General features: G+C 41.2%; 1 long non-coding RNA gene across 1 annotated transcript in view; it reads left to right on the top strand.

Annotated features, from left to right (window-relative positions):
- Nucleotides 1-20,426, top strand: part of LOC134483641 (uncharacterized) — a 37,390-nt gene extending 16,964 nt beyond the window's left edge. Inside the window, exon 4 of the long non-coding RNA XR_010060474.1 lies at nucleotides 19,711-20,426. This is a non-coding gene — a long non-coding RNA (uncharacterized LOC134483641). The remainder of the gene's footprint in view (nucleotides 1-19,710) is intronic.
- The last annotated feature ends 423 nt before the right edge of the window (nucleotides 20,427-20,849 follow it).

Genomic DNA, 20,849 nt, shown 5'->3' on the forward strand with positions numbered 1-20,849 from the left:
GCCATCGCTCCTATTAGATTACTAAGTTGCCATCTGGTAAAGTGCCTTCTATAGGAAATATAATCTCCATCCGTTCAACCCCACCGTATACTGTCAAATTATGTTCAAATCGTGTCAATAGTTTAGGTGGGAATATTTGTCAGATTTAGTTTTCTTGTGCTGCCCTTATCACAGAAAGTCTTGCCAGTCTATGCTTTGGTCTGTCTTGTGCTACTATTATTATCATCCTAAATCCCCAGTTTTTTAATAGAAATTTTTGATCGAAGCTGTCTTAGTTGACCTCACCTGAGGCTGGGCTGAGAGGTGAATCGAGGCACTTGGACACCGCATGGGATTCAGAACAATTTCTGTATCAGCTGTCTCCGTTCTTTAAGTGTCATAGGCAGTGCTCATAAGAGTAATACTAAAACTGATGAATTGTATGTATGATTTATAGTAAAGCGTGTTGGTGAACTATAGCTGTGCAAAGCCCTTGTTTCAGAAGTCGGAGCCTTGCTGGACTCCATTTACCATCTACCCACTGTAATGTATAATTTCCCTCTGTATTAGAAGCATTAGCTCTACCTCACTATTACTGTATTTATTTCTGTTAATTTTTCACACTCTGAGACAGTAAGAAAGGGGAAAGCAGTCCTTTATACTTGACGAGGTAGTTGCCATTTCAAATTTTCTTCACTCTGCCTATGTGAATCCCCAGCCTAATTCCGTCTGCCTGGGTGACTGCCTGCATGTTTCCTTAGCTGGTTATGTAGTTCAAATGTTATAGTTTTACTTCCTTTAACAGTTATAGAATACCACATCCATTCTTTCCCCATTATTCCTGACAAAAAAAAAAGGTAATAAATTCCCATTGTTCCCCTGTTTTTAATGGGATTTTATTCTCTCTGCCTGTTTGAAGATACTCCCAGGTGTAGTTTTCTTCATAGCTATCTTGAGCACATCAATCTTTGGAGGTTTCAAATTTTGTTTTTCAACAATTTAGGGAAAAGTTGACTTCCCCCTTTAATAATATTTGCTTTTGTTCTTTGAAGTTCTCGTATGTAAATGCAATGTATCTGGATCTCAGCCACCCCTTTCAGAAGGAAGTCATAGCGCGCAATGCCATATCCTCAGAACTCTGGGTAGTATGAGCCTCTGCCTCAACCACTAACAACTACAAGAGAAAAGAAAAAAGCCGTTTTTTTAGATTGAGAGCGGCATAAATCTGTATATAAACAAGTATTTTGATAGTTTAAAAACCCTACTGTACAGCAGACCTCAAAACAGATGAGAAAGTTGTTGGTTACTCTCAAACCATTGTGCCACTATTGTACTAGCACAACTTGCCTGGCAAGTCAGTACTGTAGCACGCAGGGTCCAGGGCTAGGTCGGAGTCATGAGGCCTTTTATCCCTGAGAACCATGAATAACATGAGCACTGGCTCCGCCCTGTGAGTGCTGACTCCGCCCTGTGAGTGCTGACTCCGCCCTGTGAGCGCCGCCCCCCCCCCAGAGTTTCCTCTTGATCACTGTTTTCTTACACGCTCTTTCTGCCAATTTTCTCCTTCCCAAAAATAAAATTAAATATAAACTAGTTAACTATTACTTCAGATATCTTTTTCTTTATGCCTTTTTGTTATCATTTTTCCCTCACCTCTTCTGACTCAGTATTTTCTACTATTTATCTTCCCATTCAGTGCTCCCTTTCTTTGTCTATCTGTTGCTTACCCTTGTCCCCAACAACTATTTTTTTATATTTAATAAACTCTTTATTCAAGTTTTACCAACTAATATACTAATATACAACAAAAAAGCCTGGGAGGTTTATTATACTATTTCTGAGGGGAAACTTGAAACATCTCAGATACAGCAGTAACACAGCACAGCACTTTACAATCCACCAAGAGCTTTCCACATACATCAGCTCATGGAATCCTCACAACAACCCTGTGAGGTAGGTGTTTCTGCTAATCACAAATGAGGTAAAGGAGGCTCACAGGTTCCAGGACCTTTAAAGAGATCCATGTAAATCATTACTTGTAGAGACTGTAATACTGAGTCAACTTTATTTTTCAATGCAAAATACCATACAACATTAAAAATGAGCAGTCTTATCACAACTGACCCCAGTGTTCAAAAGCGAATTTTTAGAAGATATTTTGATGTATCTAAAAAATCTTTGACTTGACTCATTCGTTTTGAAATCTGTTGGCTTGCCTTGAGCTCATTAGGAAGAATTGACCAGTTCAAGTTAAATAGCTTCCTACTTTAGGGTGAAGGCAGCTCTTACACAGGTTTGTGTTAGCTTTCTAAAGCTGCAATCCCACTGGATGTAAAGGAACCACACTAAGGTCACAGAAGAACAGAGGCGAACACACAGACCTTGTGCTCCGTCCTGCTTCACAACTCTGGAACAAGGGAGAGGCATCACGCTACACCTCCACTGAGCGGAGCTCAGGTGCCCCTAACTGACAGGTAGGCATGCTGTGTTCGACACGAACAGAAAGCGTTCTCTGGCACTAGCACAAAACACGAGCAGAAACAGAGCCTCGCTGAGGTCTCTTCTGACAGTTCTCACACAGGCAGTCCTCATCACAGAACAACTGAGCTTTAGCTTGACACGGGAGGAAGGAAATGCACTACCGGAGCAACCGTGGTAAAACAACTAACTATGGAGGATTACAAAGTGAACAGGGCGGGGTAATCTCCTGATGAGAGCCAGGGTGGCAAGGCTACCTGTCAGGCACTAAGAAACAACTAAGGCTGGTAGGCTGGTCTGGCAGGAAACCAAGCAGGGTGCTCTTTCTCAGTCAGGCTTTGTACTACTGGAGCATCTAAGAGGTAGCATCACGTCAGCAACAGCTCATAACAAAATAGTCATGGTGAAATTGAAGTATGCTAACATCAGAACCAACACACGTGCCCATTAGCATTTATCCACATGTATACATACAGCATATCACACATAGGTGCTTAGTCTACGTCAGGTATATGAAGCTAACAGAAGAAGTAGAGCAGTTCCAAACATTTTGCTAGCACATCCCAACAAATATTTTTAACATGTTGGATAAATATTATTGTTTAATATCTATATAATTTTAGATATTTTAGATATTGTCATCAAAATCGTTTTTATTCTAGTGAGCAACTCAAATGGCTGAAGGCAGCTCTTCCCTGAGTAGAAACCTTCAAATGTTGCTTCCTGTCAGTTTCTCCAGTCAGAGCTAGCTGAGCATTCTTGGGAATGTGTGTGCATATCTTGCTCCTTTAGACACTTAGTTGTCTCCATTTTGAAATTTTTCTAATCTTTTTCTACACATTCCACAAATCTCAAACCTTTCTTTCTAAATCTCTAATTACTTGAGACTGAGTTTTTTCTGCATGGGTTCCACACACACCATACTGTGAAGACTTGGAGAGCCTTTTCATGAAAAGCCACATAAATGCCTACTCTGTGCCCTGGAATGTAATTTTTATCTTTATTTCTATTTTTTTTTTTTGGTTCTTTTTTTCGGAGCTGGGGACCGAACCCAGGGCCTTGCGCTTCCTAGGCAAGCGCTCTACCACTGAGCTAAATCCCCAACCCCTTTTATTTCTATTTTTAAAATTATCTTTAATCTTTTTTTTTCTTACAGTCCAATCATTATCCCCTTCCGGTCTACCCTCCAACAGTTCCTCGTCCCAGTCCTCTTCCTTCCTCCCCCTAAGCCCCCACCCCCTGACCCCAACAGGCCTCCCCTCCCTGGAGCCTCAAGTCTCTCAAGGGTTAGGCATCTTCCCTCACTGAGGCCAGACCAGAATGCAATCTTTAAACAAAGGTTGACTGAGCCATTGGAAAGAGTGAATATTCTGTATCTATACAAAAATCTATTAAAACAGAATCCCCCTTCCAAAAAGGCCCCTTTGTTTGTAAAACTGGTAACTCTGAAACAGGAAAACATGAACCAAATAGTTAAAGATAGTGGTATAGACAAGAACTTCGTGAAAGGAAATCAGTACCACAGGAAGTTATCCTAAGACTTGATTGATGGGTCAAGCTTCTAGACAGCAAAGAATATAAGGAATACTATGAAACGGGAGAGATCTTTGTCAACTATATATGTAACTGAGGATTAATATCTAGAATCTACAAAGAATTCCAAAAATCAAACAATGAACCATCCAATCAATAAGTAAATAAACTGAACAGACAGTTCCCTGAGGGGAAAAATACAAATGGCCAATATATTTGAAAACAAAAAAAAAAGTGTTCAATAGTTTTAGCTGTCAGTGAAATGCTAAAACTCCATGAGATTCCCTTCCACTCCAGTCTGAATGGCTATCATCAAGGAGAAAACAAAAACAAAAAAACACCAAATGAGAATATGCAAAAAGAGGAGCTCTCATGTTATGTAACCACTGTGGAAACGAGTATGGGGGTTTCACACACACACACACACACACACACACACACACACACACACCCTACCATGCGCCCTAACCGTGGCAATCCTGGGTATTCCAGAGGATGTTTAGGCGCCCTTACTTGAACCACAACCTCTGGGTGTTTTGTTTTTGAACTTTAAGAAGAGTACCTATGCACAGGATACTTTGTTCTTCAATTTTTAGACAGAGTCTTCATAACTAGCCCAGGCTAACCTGGAACTTACACTTTTCCTGCCTGTATCAGAGCTGGGGTTTCAGTCACATAGCACTAGGCATTTGCTAGCATGTTCTTCCTTTATAACCTTTTATCTTGCTTATGAATACAGTGATGATGTTTCCTAATTTATCAAAAAATACTAAGTATATGTCTTACAAGGTTATTTTCTGCTCTTTCTCTTTTCCTTAATGATCTGGATTTTAAAAGTTGCTTTCAACGTATCAAGAGAGAGACCTTAATTAAATACCCAATTCTTTGCTCTCTCTCCATATCAGTGTGTAGGACACTAACAGATAACAAAGCTATCTTGAATACGAACACAAACTGTATCTGTTGCTGCCAACGTGCCTCAAAATGATTATTGTGCATCTCCAAATGTTAGTATGCATATAACTTATAATATTTGGTTTCTCAAGGACAGGATTTTATAAGCCTTACATGCATGAGCTTGACCGCAGTCAGTGGGGGCTGAAGTTGATACGCTCGCCCTTTCTATAGTTTTTCTCTGTCTGGTTTTAAAATGAAGATGCAGACCTGATGTTTCAGTTCAGAGCCCCACTTAATCTTGTGCCTTATAAAGTGATTCTTTAATCTCTGTGAATAAGGGAGAAGGCAGCCCTTCAACTCTGTGGTTGGTTTGTAAAGACGTTAGACTGTCCCCCAACGTTTGCCATCTGCCTTTGCTGTACCTCCCCTCTCAGAAGGCCCAGCACTGATAACGTCAATTCCTTATGTGATGCTATGGTACAAAATTGAGCTGTCTGAGTTTTCCTCTCCTCCTTTAAATAAAGTGTTTGCTTAAAAGCTTCAAACATGTTCCCTGCTTTTTAGCTCTTAAAGTTGAATCTCTCCTCATCTTTCTTATCCTTAGACTTGTGAGATGTGTGTCTTTTTTAATCATTCCAGCATCATTTTGGTTTATTTTTCCAGAGAAGTGATGTTTGCCTATTTACACTATTGTTCTGTCAGCCCGCCTTCACTGCCTGCTGCTATCGTTCTAAGTTCTCTTGCTATTTTCTCTTTTCTCCAGTTCGTTTGGACATCTTCTTTCCCCATGGCCAGCCTGGCTGGGTCTCCTAATTTCTAGTGCACAAAAGAACCACATTCATCTTTAAAGGAGCATATCTCTCACTCGGTATATGGAGTTTGTTTTCTTGAGCACTGTGTAAATGTTTTGTTATCTGTGATCAATAAACTCTATTGTCTGCAATGGGCAGACTTAGATGAGCCCAAAAATGGCCAGAGACAATACACATCACACAACACACACACACACACACACACACACACACACACACACGCACACACACGCACGCACACACATATATACACATATGTATATAATATGTCCCTCCCCTGTTGCAAATCAATTTTTGGAGACACAGTGTACCATAGCCCATGCTGATCTTGAACTCCCTACGTAGTCAAAGACGACCAGATTAGAGGCACGTGCCATCAGTTCTATGCAGTGTTAAGGATCATGCCCAGGGCTTTGTGTGTGCTACATAAGCTCTGTCAGCTGAACTGCGTCTGAAGCCTAAGCCGAGAAGACTGTCATAAGGACAGACTTGGCAAACTATGGCAAAGTGTCGAGGACAGGAGCGTTAAGTCTTTTAGTGTTAAGCCAGTTAGAATCGATTTGCTGCTTGTGATATTTCAAGTCTTTACCTGCATAGACTACCATTACAAATGAAGTTATGTTTGTCTCAGAAATTTCAGGCCACTTTTCAAGTAAGTAACTGCCTTATGTAACACAAAGGTTAATGTTGCGGTTCGGAATTCCCAAGAAATCATTGTGGTTGTTATTTCCGGAATGTTCCTTTTTGTTACATCCCACATCTCCAGCATCTGGCTGTGTAGGCTTAGTCAGTCAGGACTGACGGGAGGCTGCAAAGCACATTTTGTTGTTACAGATCTTTTACTGAGCATGGGCAAAGGATACTGACTTTAGTGATGTAGTTAAACAAACGACAGTGTGTCTGCATTGCTAGTGATTACATGGATGTACTTGTACTGTGGAAAGCAAAAGAGGAGAAATGGCTCGCCTGGCCCCTGAGACTCCCTGGGTTACATAATAAGCCCATGTTCTCTCTTGAAAGCATTGCTACTTTTCCTGGGTCAGAAAACGATACTAAGTATTTTGAATCAAGAAGGGATTCTTTTGGCTTTGGGCAGATAAGCCTAAGCCACCAGAACAGGAGGCATTTATCAGGAACTCTATTGCTGAATCCAGAAATCACTGCTTGTTACTGCTAGGTAAGCAAACAGAGAGCATTAGTATATGTGTGCATAGACTCGAATATTGAGCCTACTCCACACCACGTAGTCGTTGTGAGAAGCAGTACAGACAGGCACAGCTGAGCTTCTGCCATGCATGGGGTGGAATTACGGGCTCATACCTGAGTAGGCAAACCCTGGGCAGAGTCCTCTGTTTTTCAGAGAAGGGTCATGCCTGATTTATGATGGCTTACCCAGCAATGAAGAAGAAATGGAAGCCATAGTACTTCAATAGTGACGCAAAGACTGCTGGGACTGCTGGGCTGTCTTTGTTCCAATGAGTGTATCTTGTACCAATGAAATTAGTAACAGCTGAAAGGATCGGTCCTTGGTTGACCGATCATGGGTGGTTACTGTATCTGACTTCCAAATCTGAATACAAACCATAGGTACCTTGGCACCATCAACAAAGCGGGGATCCTTGATAGTGGCATCTAATTTGGAAATTAAACAGAATGCACCATTATTTTGTGTCCTACGTTGAAGACCAGGGATGTGTGCATATACATATAACCATCCCGTATGAAATGGGAGTATTCTAAAGTAGCAGTCTATCCATTTTTTTTCACACCTAAAAATTCTAAGGGAAGCACACAGACATTAAACAAAGGTTATATTTTATTCATGCACAGGAAGGACCCGTGAAGTTAAATGCAGAGGGCCGTTCTGAAGCAGGTAAAAACTGAGCCTCTAAAGATGGAAAAGGTAAACAAATAAAGCAAGATTCAGAGCAACCAAATCAAGACAGCAACAAACACTCTTGAATTTCTTCCCTGTGTGACAGGTCAGATCATCGTCATGAGAAATCCCCCCTCCTGCCTTTCATGACCTCTCACCCCGATTGGACAATGTCGTGTGTACCTTTGGCAGAGCAAAGGGAAAAAAAAATACCTGAGGAGAGCAAATGTAGCAGTGTAGCTGAGAGAGAATATTTTCAAATTATAATTTTATTTGCGTGTGGAAGGGGGCGGATTATGAATGTTGAGTACAAGTGCCCTCAGAGGCCAGTAGTGAGCTGTTGATCCCCTGAAGCTGGATTTCCAGGTGATTTCGAGTTGCTGAGGTGGGTGCTGGAAACTGTAGTAGAGTCCTCTGTGGGAGCAGCGAGCCCTCTTACCCACTGAGCCATCCCTCCAGCTGCAACCAGACTACTTTTATAGAAGTGAAAGTTTCCCTAAAAGACACTAGCCCTGTGAGCTTTGAGTAATGAACTTATTTATAGTCAGTCGCTGTGAGGACTTGAGCTAAAGAATAATTAATGTTGGATAAATATTCCCCCGATGTGGTTTTATTGGAAACGTCAAATAAAGAGAATTCCTAGCAAGCCATTCCAACCATCTGCTAATTAAGGGCAAAGGGTTTAAGACTGAAGTATGGGTACAGTGAGACAGTGGTGCAGATGAAAAATTATTCCAAATTATTAGGAAGGAAGGGTTGGCAGAATTTCTCATCACAGGGAAAAAAAACAATAACAAGGTTATGCATCTAGGATGTCCATGGTGTTACTGACTTTTAACAGAAAATTAGTGAACATGACTATGTGGAGAGAGAGAGTCCTTTATCAATATCAGTCCAGGGGCAGCTGTGGTATTTAAAGCACAATATTCTCTGGGTGCTAGTAGATATAGAACCAGAGAAAGAAGTGGGGAGTAGAGGAGGGTGGTGATAAGTTTAACTGTGGACTAGTGATGATAACCTCAGTGGTGCCCCAAAGCAGAAGATTCATCTAGAAACCTTGGAAAGGGTAATTCAGGAGAGCAGGACTCGTTTCAGAATGCCCGGAGTCAAGGAAAATGAACTAGTGAGGGGCAATCAGAGTTAGAAGAAATTGTTTGGTCATCCTGGTTGAATAACCCCTGACACCATGAATTGACCTCTAGAAGTACAAAAGTGGTCCTCCAGGCCGTGCCTAGCATGCTTCGGATGTGGGCAGGTTTTCACCAAACAGCAGCCACCATCTTTCAAGTTGCACGTCACTGCAGGACAGTCCAGAGCTTTCACAGGCAGGCTCTTCACGGAGGGCAGGACTCAGTGGAGTGACCGTTACTGGCCCCTCTGTATCAAGAGGGAACTGAAAGTTTCCAGAAGGCAGAGTGTAAAAAGATGTGGATTTTAGACAATGGAATCATTGGAAAGAACACTGATTTTCTCATCACATACCGTGACTGGAAAGGAAGCTATTTCTGTATATGCCTTTTTTTAAAAGATGGGACCCTCTGCTCTCTTGGTCCTCACTGATGCTAGAAAGCTGTCACTCCCCATGACGCAGCATCATCATCTGAGCAGTGATAACCAAGGCATCCGCTGTTAGACTCTGCTGTGTTTACAAATGAGTTCACCGGTTCAGAGCTGAAGAAGCTTCTATGCTGCCTTGATGCTTTATTCAAGGGGTGTGTGGGTGTATGTGCACATTTGTGTGTGCATGTGTGTATGCATGTGCATGCGGTGTGTGTGTATGTGTGTGTGCATGTGTGTATGCATGTGCATGTGGGGTGTGTGTGTGTGTGTGTGTGTGTGTGTGTGTGTGTGTGTGCATGCATGTGCATGTGGGGTGTGGTCCAGACAATTCCCTTCCCATTGAAACTGTAGATAAGGGACTTCCCATTGAAACTGTAGATAAGGGACTATTTGTAGAAAATATAGGAAAGAAAAAACAAACAGAATTAGGAAGGTATAATTATCTATATTTTATATTTAAAGAAGCTCATAATCTCTTGTCCTGCTTTTTATGCCCTCTTAATGGGTTCTCCTACATCGGTACTCTTCTTTCCTACGTCACAGGACCCCCTCCAATCTTCCTCTTCCTTCAACTTCCTCTCTCATTAATTCATTTAAGTCTTCCCAGGATGGTCCACTGTTCTTAGCCATGTCCTCTGCAGTAGCTTCCGAAGTGCAAAGATGAGTTGTAGACCGGATGGGTTTATTTTCTAAGCTGAATGTTTCTTTCTGCACACCTAACAGATTAAGGATACTGTTTCATGACTCTGTGTGTGTGTGTGTGTGTGTGTGTGTGTGTGTGTGCGCGCGCGCATGTGTGTGTTCACGTGCGCATTTTGTAAGATGTTTAACCTATACTTTGCACTTTAATTTCTAGACATACTCACTACTGATCTGTCCCCCAATTCTATGTAACCTTTATACCTTTTAAAATTTACCAGTTTGCAGATGTCCTATGGTGGAATGACTCTTAAACAGTATCTCAAAATATTAAGAAAATGAAGTCCATCCATATTTCCACTAGCTATGGTTTGCTCTTTCTGTGTCTGAAAGATTATAGTCCCATGGATCCTAAACCATGCACCCCTGTAGCACTGCAGAACATGTTAAATTTCTGAGAGAAACACAGCGACATCTGTTGGGCAGGACCTAAACTACAGCTGTCAGAAAAGGCTTTCAGCCCACAAGAGCCATAAGAAGTGCAAGACCCTGGGGCAAGCTGTGGACAGACTATCTCCCCTAGACACTGAAACATCTTTTTGTATCAAGGTATTGTGTTGATCAAGTTCAGCACATCAACGTTTGATAAGGAATTATTAAATAAAATAAATCGGTGTGAAACACATCTTTTAATGAGATACAAGTTTTTCATAATTGATGCCTCTGTATGTGAATTTTCCTGAACCGAATTGATTTTATTTGCTTATCTTCCTGTTTAAATGTTTCTTTCCCATTGGTCGATTGCTTCGTTTTTGTTTTTGAGAAGAATTTCACTACACAGAACAGGTTTGCTTGGAACCCAAGTTAACCTTGAACTCATGATGCTCTTGCCTCAGTTCCCCAAATGCCAGGATTATAGGAATCCACCACTTCAACCAATGGGAAGTGTGTGTGTGTGTGTGTGTGTGTGTGTGTGTGTGTGCGTGTGCGTGCGTGTGTGTGTGTGTGTGTGCATGCTTACTGATATAATTGCTGAAACCCGTCAGTAAACCATGTGCATAGATAGAAATAAAAGATTTATTAAAAGCATTATCATAATTCTTTAAGTTCCCTTTTGAATTATACACCAAAGACATAGGCAAAGAACTATAAAACTGCTTTTCTTATAGGATTTATTGTCTAGACCTGTGTGCCTGTCGGTAGTCATTAGTCACATGTAGCTATTGAAACTTAACTGAATTAAAATGAAATAAAGCATAAAAGTCCATTCCTTCCTACTATTAGCTGTGTTTGGCTAATGGCTACGATGTTGAAATGTTGAGTGCAGATAGACACATCCGTCTTTGCGGGAGGTTCTAGCAGACAATGTTGATCATCTGTATGTTAAAGTCGTTTTCTTTGGCTATTACTATTTTAGGTACCGCAGAGTACTAAATAGGTACTATTTTCTATGCCGGGGTGTTTTTAATTCTCTCTCTCGCTCTCTCTCTCTCTCTCGCTCTCTCGCTCTCTCGCTCTCTCGCTCTTGCTCTCTCTCGCTCTCTCTTGCTCACTCTCTCTCGCTCTTTTTTGCTCTCTCTCACTCTCTCATGCTCACTCTCGCTCTCTCTTGCTCTCTCTCTCTCTCGCTCTTTTTTGCTCTCTCTCACTCTCTCATGCTCGCACTCACTTTTGCTCGCTCTCCCCCTCCCCATCCTTCTGTGTATACACGTGTGAATCCCTGTATCTGAGTGTGATTGTGCACACGCCATGGCATGAATGCGGAGGTCAGACAGCAAGCTCGGGTGTCAATGCTCACCCGTCACCTTGTTTGAGACAGGGTCTTCTGGTGGTCGCTGACTGCTAGCCTGTGGTTTCTGGTGATTCTCCCATCTCTCTGCCAGGGTGCAAGGATTACAGTCAGATAGGACTAGGGCTGACTATTTGTAGGTTCCGGAGATCTGAACCAAGTCCTGACATTTATACAGGTGATCTACCCACTGATCTCATCCGAAGACCTTTTTTTTTTTTCATCTTAATAGACATGTCATCATACTTGACCATTCAGTTGCTTGCCTGTTTTCGCTCACCTTTATGTTTTAAATTTTACTTACTGGATCCTGTAGCTTTGTTCATTTTACTCTGGAATGGATACCCTCTGTACAAATACAGTTTTCTCACAGGGAAAGATTCTTCCATTGTTGTTTTTGCAGTAATGATGCCCTGAAATCCCTGCTGTTACCTCCCCAACCCTGCGTGCAAATGTCTGTAGGCTATAAACCCAACTCTCGAGTGTCTGGGCTCTAATATATTTCCATCTTCAATTCAGTAGATGTCAAATTGTGTTTAAAAGTGACTAGACACTCAGTTGTCCATATTTAAGAGTTGTGAGTTGATTGTGTATTATTTTTAATAAGGTTGGCTACACTCAGCAGAAACAAAAGTATAGTAATAGCTCACAAAAGAAATACTTTCTACGTAGTTAAAATTTAGAGGTAAGAGAGCCAGGGTAGTGTGAAGGGTCTGGGGGTTGGGGGAGATCTTGACTCTTGCTTGGTTTCTCGCACATGCTCAATGGCGGTCGATCGCTTCATAGTCTAGGGAGGCTGTTTGGCTTCCAGCCCTTGTGTTTGCATTTAGTCACTGAGAGGGAGGAAGTGAGAAACAGTCTTATAATCCTTCTCCCTGACAATAAGGACATTTCCTAGAACTTGAGAATTGATTTATGCTTGTAATCTGCTAGCTAGACCTTCATCAAATGGTCACAGCTTCAAGAGCAGTTCAAACAGTTACCTGTCTGCCCGGGGAATGTTCAGTGCTGTTGGTTGTTGGGGTTTTGTTTGTTTGTTTGTTTGTTTTTGTTTTGTTTTGCTTTGTTTTATTGCAAAAGATAAGAAAGACTAGGGAACAGTAAACATACCCCTTCCCTTTCCTCCCTTTTCCCTGCCTGATTTTCTTCTTATGTGACCTGCTTTTTTGTATTCATGGTAGACATGGGTCTGGGGGGTCATGAAGCTGACATTGCAGTCCTTCTCAGCAGAAGGCCCCTGGTAATGTTTAATTCCTCACATGGGTACTATGCTAGGTCTAGCATCTGCTAGGATCTCACCAGAGGCTAAGTTACTGTTTTTCTATCAATAGGCACTGTGGGGAGTAGATGGTCTGAGGCTTTCTCGCCAACTTCGCCAACTTCGGTTTGTTTTGGCAACCGTAAATGACAAGCCTATTATTTGCTACTCAATAATTTATTGTTAAAGATCTTTCATACCCCCTTCTGCTTGTTTATGTATGTTTGTAAATGCTAATTTTATTTTTTTATTCTTCTCTATTAAATGTGTTTATTCACTTTACATTTTATACATTTTAATCTTTTAATATCACTTTTTGATGCACAAATGGCCCCACATCTTTCAAGGGGGTTCCCTTTAGCTGTGTCTTTTGATACAAACCAGCATGTTTTAAGCATTTCCTTAGCTGCTGAAGCAAGAAATTCATCAATTGAGGGGGACAGGCAGGTGGACCTCTGTGAGTTCAAGGTCAGCCTGGTCTATGTAGTGAGACTCTGCCTGAAACAAGGAGGGGCGAGAAGGGAATTAATTAATTAATCTATCTCTAAGTTGATCTTATACCTTCTTAAACAAGCCTAAAATTAGCTTTTACTCCATGGAATGTAATTGCTTACAGCAGACAGAGGGGTTTTGAAACCAAACTCTGCATGCATGGTGTTGCTGTAGCATTGAGTCTGACTCATTTTGGTATTTCTAAACATATTTGCATATATATTAATATATGTATTAATCCAACTATCAAGAGTGTGCTGACCATAACTTCACTGCCACTTTGTTGTCAGAGGTTAAACTCTAGTTTCCTTCTTCCCGGTATACAAACCCTTTCCTCTCACACTGAGCCAAGTACCACCTGTATTCTTAGTACATTTGCCATTTCATCAACTCTGGAATTTGTAGTTTCAAATTACTAAGCCATATTGTGGCCCCAAAATGCCTACTAACTAGAATTTGAAACACTGTAACTGTTTTATAAACAGTTGTTGTCCTTCCTCATGAATGACCATTCCGTCTATTAACTGGTCAGATACTGTCTTTCCTGCTTGGTGTTTCACAGATCTGCCTGATAGAGTGTACGTGTGTTTAGTTTTATTTCTGCTATGTCATATCCTGACCCTAAGGGCTCACTTGTACATTTGTAGATATTGATCACTAATTACTTCCCGAGTATTGCCTTTGATTTTCTTTATTATCACTTCTGATACTATAAGTCTACATATATGAGACCCCATCCTCTCCTTCACATATCAATTTATTTCTGTATTTTCACTAGTTATGCTTTTCCATGCTTCGTTCTGAATGATCTCCTTTCCGTTTTATCTCCCAGTCATCAATTCTTGCTTCATCTGTGTCAAGTCTGATGTTGTACCTGACTCTTAAACTTTATATTTAATGTTTAATGTTTTATTTACAACTGATATGTATATGTTTGTGTATGTCTCATGTATTTGTCAATGTGGACCCACTTTACCAATTTGCACATCCAAATGCCTTTACCTGCTAAGTCATCTCACTAGACCCCAGGTTTTAGTTCTAATTATATTGATTTATATTGGTTGGTACCTAACAGCACAAAGGTTATACACAGTAATGGCCAGCTCTTATGCTTTGACTGTGAGGTTAAACATATCACCTTAATCACATTTTTTTTGTAGTAAAAACACTTGAATGCCTTCCTTTTAGCTTTTCCAAATATATAGCCCAGGGTGCTATCTTTGCTAGCCCTACATCCAGAGCACACTAGGACTTCTTAGACTTGCCCAACCATATCTCATTACCCATGGATTGACCCCTGTCCCTCATCTAAATCGCAATTTTAATTATTATCTTTAAAAGTCAGAGGTTGTGTTTCTGTCGTCTACTATTTCTGGCTTGGCTTCTATGTCTTTATTTCTTTCTTTAGGCATATTAAATATATTTATATTTTAATATTTATGATTCGACTCTTGCAATGCTGTAATTTCTGTCATGCTTTTTTCTGTTAGTTCTGCTATTCCTCATCATAGTATGTTTTTCCCCCTGTGAATTTTGTGACACTTAAATTTGTTTCTGCCATCATAAGTGAACTGGGAAGGCTGAGCAGATTGAATGAGATCATAGCTGAGGACACATTGTCCTAAAATTCACTTGAATTTTCTTCCTCTGGGTGCTTGAAAAGAACTCTTGACCAAAGATTGTTTCTCGCTTGTATCTTTTCAGCCTCAACAGGCATTCTCCACCCCCTTGTGCTAGCTAAGCTGTGGTTACAAGTTACAATACAATGCTCACCTATCCTGGTTACAAGTTACAATGCTCATACATCCGGTTTGCCTAAGACTGTCATAATTTTAACGCCTCTTGTTCTGACATTGTTCTTAATAAAAATCCTTCCCCATAATCCCTGTTTGGATTATAAATTACACATCACCCCACCGACCCTGGTAAGAGACTTTTTGTCCATTCTAACCTCTGTCAGGATAACCAGACGTTTTATTATTTCTCCATTGGCAACGCAGAATTTGTAGTCTATTCTTTCACTAAAGGTGGGTCTCCCAGAATCCTGATTTCAACTTAGGGATTCCATTCCAACTTCTTAAGTAAGATGCTTTCGGTTTCTGGGGATTGGCAGTTGCCCTCAGGGCGCCTGCTGGCTGTAGCATGTTTACCTCCCTGGTTCATGCTTTCCTTAGTTCTCTGCCTCTGAGGATTTTCTTCACTTTATTGTGAACTCAGCTATATGTTTAAAAGGATGTTGTAAATCTTTTATCCCGAATATTTAGTTGTTTGGTTGCAGGAATACCTTCCCTTCGAACAAAATCCCTAGGCTCCTCATAAGCACTAAGTTAACTGCACGTGACATTGGAAGAGTCAAGTGTCCTGGCGCTGACACCGGTCAGACACTTCAAAGCACAGACTTCCTACTTGAGAGCTTTCATCTGTCCCCCACTTTGGTGAAACTAGGAGACAATTTAGTTGAAGAGAAAAGTTAATTACCTTTTAATGGTAATTATTCTCCAGATAGGAAGTGAAAACACAAAGAATAGTCAGGTTTTGTTTTGGTTTTTGTTGAGGTTTTTTTTTCCTATGGTTTTTTGTTTTTCTGTTTGTTTCTTTCAAAGGAAATGGACAAGTACCAGCACAGAGCATGGACGATGGTATGACGCACAGCTCATAGACAAGGAGCTGATCCCTGAAGGGCAGCATCTTATTGTTGGGAAGTGATAGGGCTAGTGCTTCAATCTGTGGTATGTTGTCTCAGATACTCGTGTTCTGTATTATTATTATTATTATTATTATTATTATCATTAATTTTAGTCTTCTCTTATATATTATACCCAAACTCAGTTTCCCCTCCCTCCTCACCTCCCAGTCCCTCCGCCCCCATCCATTCCCCCTTTTTTCTTTTCCCTTGGAAAAAGGGCAGGCCTCCCATGGATATCAACCAGACATACCCTGTGGAGTTGCAGTAAAACTAGATCCCCCTCCCCTCATATTAAGGCTGGACAAGACAACCCAGTAGGGGGAAAGGGGTCGAAAATGCAGGCAAAAGGGTCAGAGATGGTCCCCGCTTCCACTGTTCATGGCACAAGATCAAGCTACACAATTATGTAGAGGACCTGGGTCAGACCCATGAGGCTCCCTGACTGTCCATTGGTCTCTATGCGCCCCGATGAGCCTAGCTCGGTTGGTTCGGTGGGTTATCTTCTGTCAGTGTCCTCGACCCCTCTGCTTCCTACAATCCTTTCTCCCCATCTTCCTCAGTATTCCCTAAGTTCCACCTAATGTTTGGCTGTGGGTCTCTGCATCTGTTTCCATCAGTTGCTAGACAAAGTCTCTCTGACAATGATGCTAGGCTCCTGTCTATGGATACATGTTCTTAATACATACTCCATATGTCTCTTGATCTAATTATGCATATTCCTGCATCCCATTTGTACAGGTCTACCCTCATGGGAAGCACAGGTCTATCCTCATGGGAGGCACAGGTCTACCCTCATGGGAAGCACAGGTCTACCCTCATGGGATGTACAGGTCTATCCTCATGGGATGTACAGGTCTACCCTCATGGGAGGCACAGGTCTATTCTCATGGGAAGCAGTAATGTACTGCTATCTGTTATGGTCTTCCTAGTATTTGGGGGTCTTACGAAATATTTAAAAGCCACTCAGTAAAGGGTGCAAAGAATACAGGAGGATTTTTTAATTAAAATACTATCAATTTTTATTGAATATTGCTATGAAGAGACACTAAAGTCCTTGGACGCCCCTAAATGCTTCTCATTTAGTTTCTCATTCTGTCCCATTTCCATGGGGTGGCCTTTATTGGTTTAGCTGAAAATTCTTTGCTTAGCCTCTTAACTCAGCTCAAATGTTGAGGACCTCACCCTGAATCCCATCTTCCTCGTTGATTTGTTCCAACAGAATGAATGAGTCACTCACTTGTGTTCTCACAACAGTTTTTTAAAACTTTATGATTATATAGTTTATAATTAAAACTTAATATATTTTGTTAATCACCATTTTAGAGTTAAAACATTTGAATATCAATTTTTCTTTTGTTTCTATTTAAATTTATATATACTATATAATATGTAGAGTCAGGGGCCATGTGTTCTTTATCTTTCTGTCCTTAGTTTAGTAAAATGACAGCGATGTCTATTCTCATTAAGAAAAACCTAACCTCAGTCCCTTTGCAGCTCTCCAGATCTATGGCTCCCACGCCTGTCCCGTGGAACTGACCTTCTAAACACCAAATAGCCTCACTCTCCTAAACCAAACCTTGTCCTGCACGGGCTGCATTTCCTTGTATCAGGAGCATTCTGTGACTCTCTGTTTACTTATGGTGCTTAGAGATAAGCTCTGTATTCCTGGTACTGCAGAACCAGAGAAGAGGAGAACAGACCCATTCTATCTTTCAACTCTGTGTATCATTTGATAGCAAATTGGTCATGGCAGGGTAATGATGTATAAAGTCACTTCCTGTAGTTTAAAACTAGAATCTAAGCCCAAGCTTGGGGAACACGGTGTTAGGACAATCTATGCACGTGGATTTTTAAGCACAGCTGTCATCAAAACTACTTATGGTGATTTTAAAAATAAAAAGGCTTGCACCCTACACAAGACGTGCAGCAGTTTAAAGCGTGGGACTTTTGAGAAGATTTTGGAAAGCACTATCAAGTGGTAGTAACGATATCTAGAGGCATACTGCCTGGATTCAAACTCAGACTCATGTAATCTTACAAATCATCTAAACTCTCTATTCTCCTATCCAAAAAATAGCATGGCCTCGGTGGGGTATCATTTAAATGATGAATAAGTTGATGGGGTTATTAAATCCGTATCAGAAGTGAAGAAGCTGGGAAACAGTACGTGCTAAGTGAATGTAGTCTTATGATCTGTGTTGCATCTCTGCTACTGGCTCTAACTTAGAGGCTGAGAAAGCCGTGTTACCATGCAGTGATGGCATAACATAGTCACCTCTAAGCCGAATGCAGAACAAATGACCCCACACCTTTCCTGGGCAAGAGTTCTCTGTCTGCTGGCCACTACAGTGAACCACACAGGCTTCCCGACACAAGGCACCATTGACTATGACCTCTAGTGAGCAATCAGTACCCTTCTCTCCCCCCTCAGACTCATTGAGGGTTCTGGGTCACACTCGTGCCTTTGAATCTTCCAAGATACTTTTAAAGTGGGCTTATCAACAGAGACTTGTCAAACTTTTATACTACCAAACAAGAGTATTTAAAAAATCACAATGATGTTTACTTTCATTAAAAAGCATTGTAACATTAAATAAGTATAAAATGATAAGCTCAGGATAAATAATATGCCTAATAATACTCACAAAGCCTATAACCTCTCTGTGTCTTATGACAATGCTTAATTGCACGTTTATTAATTATAGATACAGGGGTTTTATAATAGCAAACACCATCACTTTTTACCTGGTCCTTTACTTGCCACTGTAATTATGCCTACGCATGGATAGCCTCTAAATTTGGTAAAAACTGTCTGAATAAGAAAGAAGATACTACTCTTGGTTTACAGTTAAATTTTAGTGCATCGTGTTTCTGAGGCTTTTATTTACCAAGTTGAGTTTGGTTTCTGATAGTCTAGGATAATTTACAGAATAAAATATCTATATTTTAGAATAAAATACAATGTATTTCCCTACATAATTTTTCTTTTACTTCAGCTAATGAAAAGTCTGCTGATTAGACACTGGGGGACTATCTATCCGTAGTTAATGCTAATAAAAGACACTAGAGCCTTCTCTCCACTATTAATCTATGGGTAATTGAAGGACCATTTCTTAAGTACACACAGAAGAAAGAATAGAAAAAATACTGGCTATGACACCAAATGGATTGCTTTTCTCCCACACTGCTGTGCCCTTGTAACCTAGGGCATGTAGGGCAGGCTGGCACCCTTCGCATTACAGATTTAAAAGTGCTGGGATCTCTCAGTCCTGTAGCAGGTTGCCTGATGGATTGGCGAGTAATGTACTTGAAGAGTGCATTACTGAGCTCTAGACTAATGGCCACCTCTTGCCCATGGCCTTTATGGTAGATCATTCATTGTGCTGCCTCATCAGCTTCCTGCCAGTCTGTATCTGGCATGAGCACCGCCTGTTCCAAAGCAGATTAATACCGCGGGAGCACATCCCACTACAGGTTTCCCCGTGGATAACACAAACCGGGGAATGTTCCAGTGCTGTGGATACAACACGATTTCTCTTTCATCAATAAAACCGAAAACAAAATCCTTAGCTGTCAAAATAAAGAACTGTGTGAATTGTAAATGGCTACATTGTTTTTAATTATAATTGGCATGTTGAAGGAAAAGTAACACACGTTAGATATCTCTTAGTATCCTGTTTCTCCAAGCTCTCTTTTTTTTTTCTTTTTTAGAAATTGAGTATGTGAAATAAGGCAAAAGAAACAAGCAAAAATAATGGCGATCGCATGCAACTTTCGACCAAGGGAAGATGGTTGGAGAACTGGGGGAGTCTGTAAACTTAATGAGCACTGGAGAAACAAGACACATATAGAAGAAATGCAAGTTCTGTCAATCCTGGAAAGCTGAGATCCGGGCAGATGTGTAAGGCGAGTATGGCAGGTCAGCATAAAGGAAAGCATCCGTGCCCTGGGAAGCATGGTTTGTTGATGGATGATAAGGAAGGCAACCTGAGGAGTGTTGTGGGTATGAATTGGACGATGCAGGCTCAGGTGCTGGCTGTGAGGAGTTCTGCTTCCGGCCATGTGAGAGGCTAGACCATCTCCGCTTCCAGCCATGTGAGAGGCTGGACCATCTCCGCTTCTGGCCATGTGAGAGGCTAGACCATCTTAGATTGGATTAGTATTTTGAAAGGAAAATAAGTGCTATGTGAGGACTTAGTAGGTTGGCCACTTGCAAACTGAGAAGAGATCTCGGATCGCCGATCTCTGGAAGGGTGAGAAATGTTTGCTGTTTAGTCCCCCACACTTTGACATATGTCATAGATGCCTCGGACAGTGATTATCAGGGTTGTCATATCTTCGACCACGATTTTTCTTTCACCCAATTCATCTCGGATCCTACCCACCAACTTCTTTTTCTATTACTCCTGTTTCAAAAACAAACAAACAAACAGAAATCCAAGAAACAAAAATAAAAGATATAAAACTATTTTTCTCTTTGGGAGCAGTTATTCATTGGAGCTGGGTTCTGGGTTAGGGATGGCGCTGTGGGACCTCATCTGGCTTAGATCTGTGCAGGCCCCTGTGTGTGCTGCCACCCTCTGAGTCCATGGGTGCATCAGTCCTGTCGTATTTAGAAGGCTTTCCTTCCTTAACCCCACTCTTAAAATTTGTCCACCCCTCCTCCCCAGAACGCCCTGAGCCCTGAGGGGGAGGGATTTGATGGAGACAACCCACGGAGGACAGAACATTCCAAGGTTCATTGTGGGTCTCTGTGTCTGTTCTTGTCCACTGCGGGAGGAAGCCTCTCTGATGATGGCTGAGCAGGGCATTGATATAAGAATATAGAAGAACATCATTAGGAATCAGCC

The sequence above is a fragment of the Rattus norvegicus genome, chromosome 19 (genome assembly GCF_036323735.1).
Source record: "Rattus norvegicus strain BN/NHsdMcwi chromosome 19, GRCr8, whole genome shotgun sequence".
Lineage (NCBI taxonomy): Eukaryota > Metazoa > Chordata > Mammalia > Rodentia > Muridae > Rattus > Rattus norvegicus.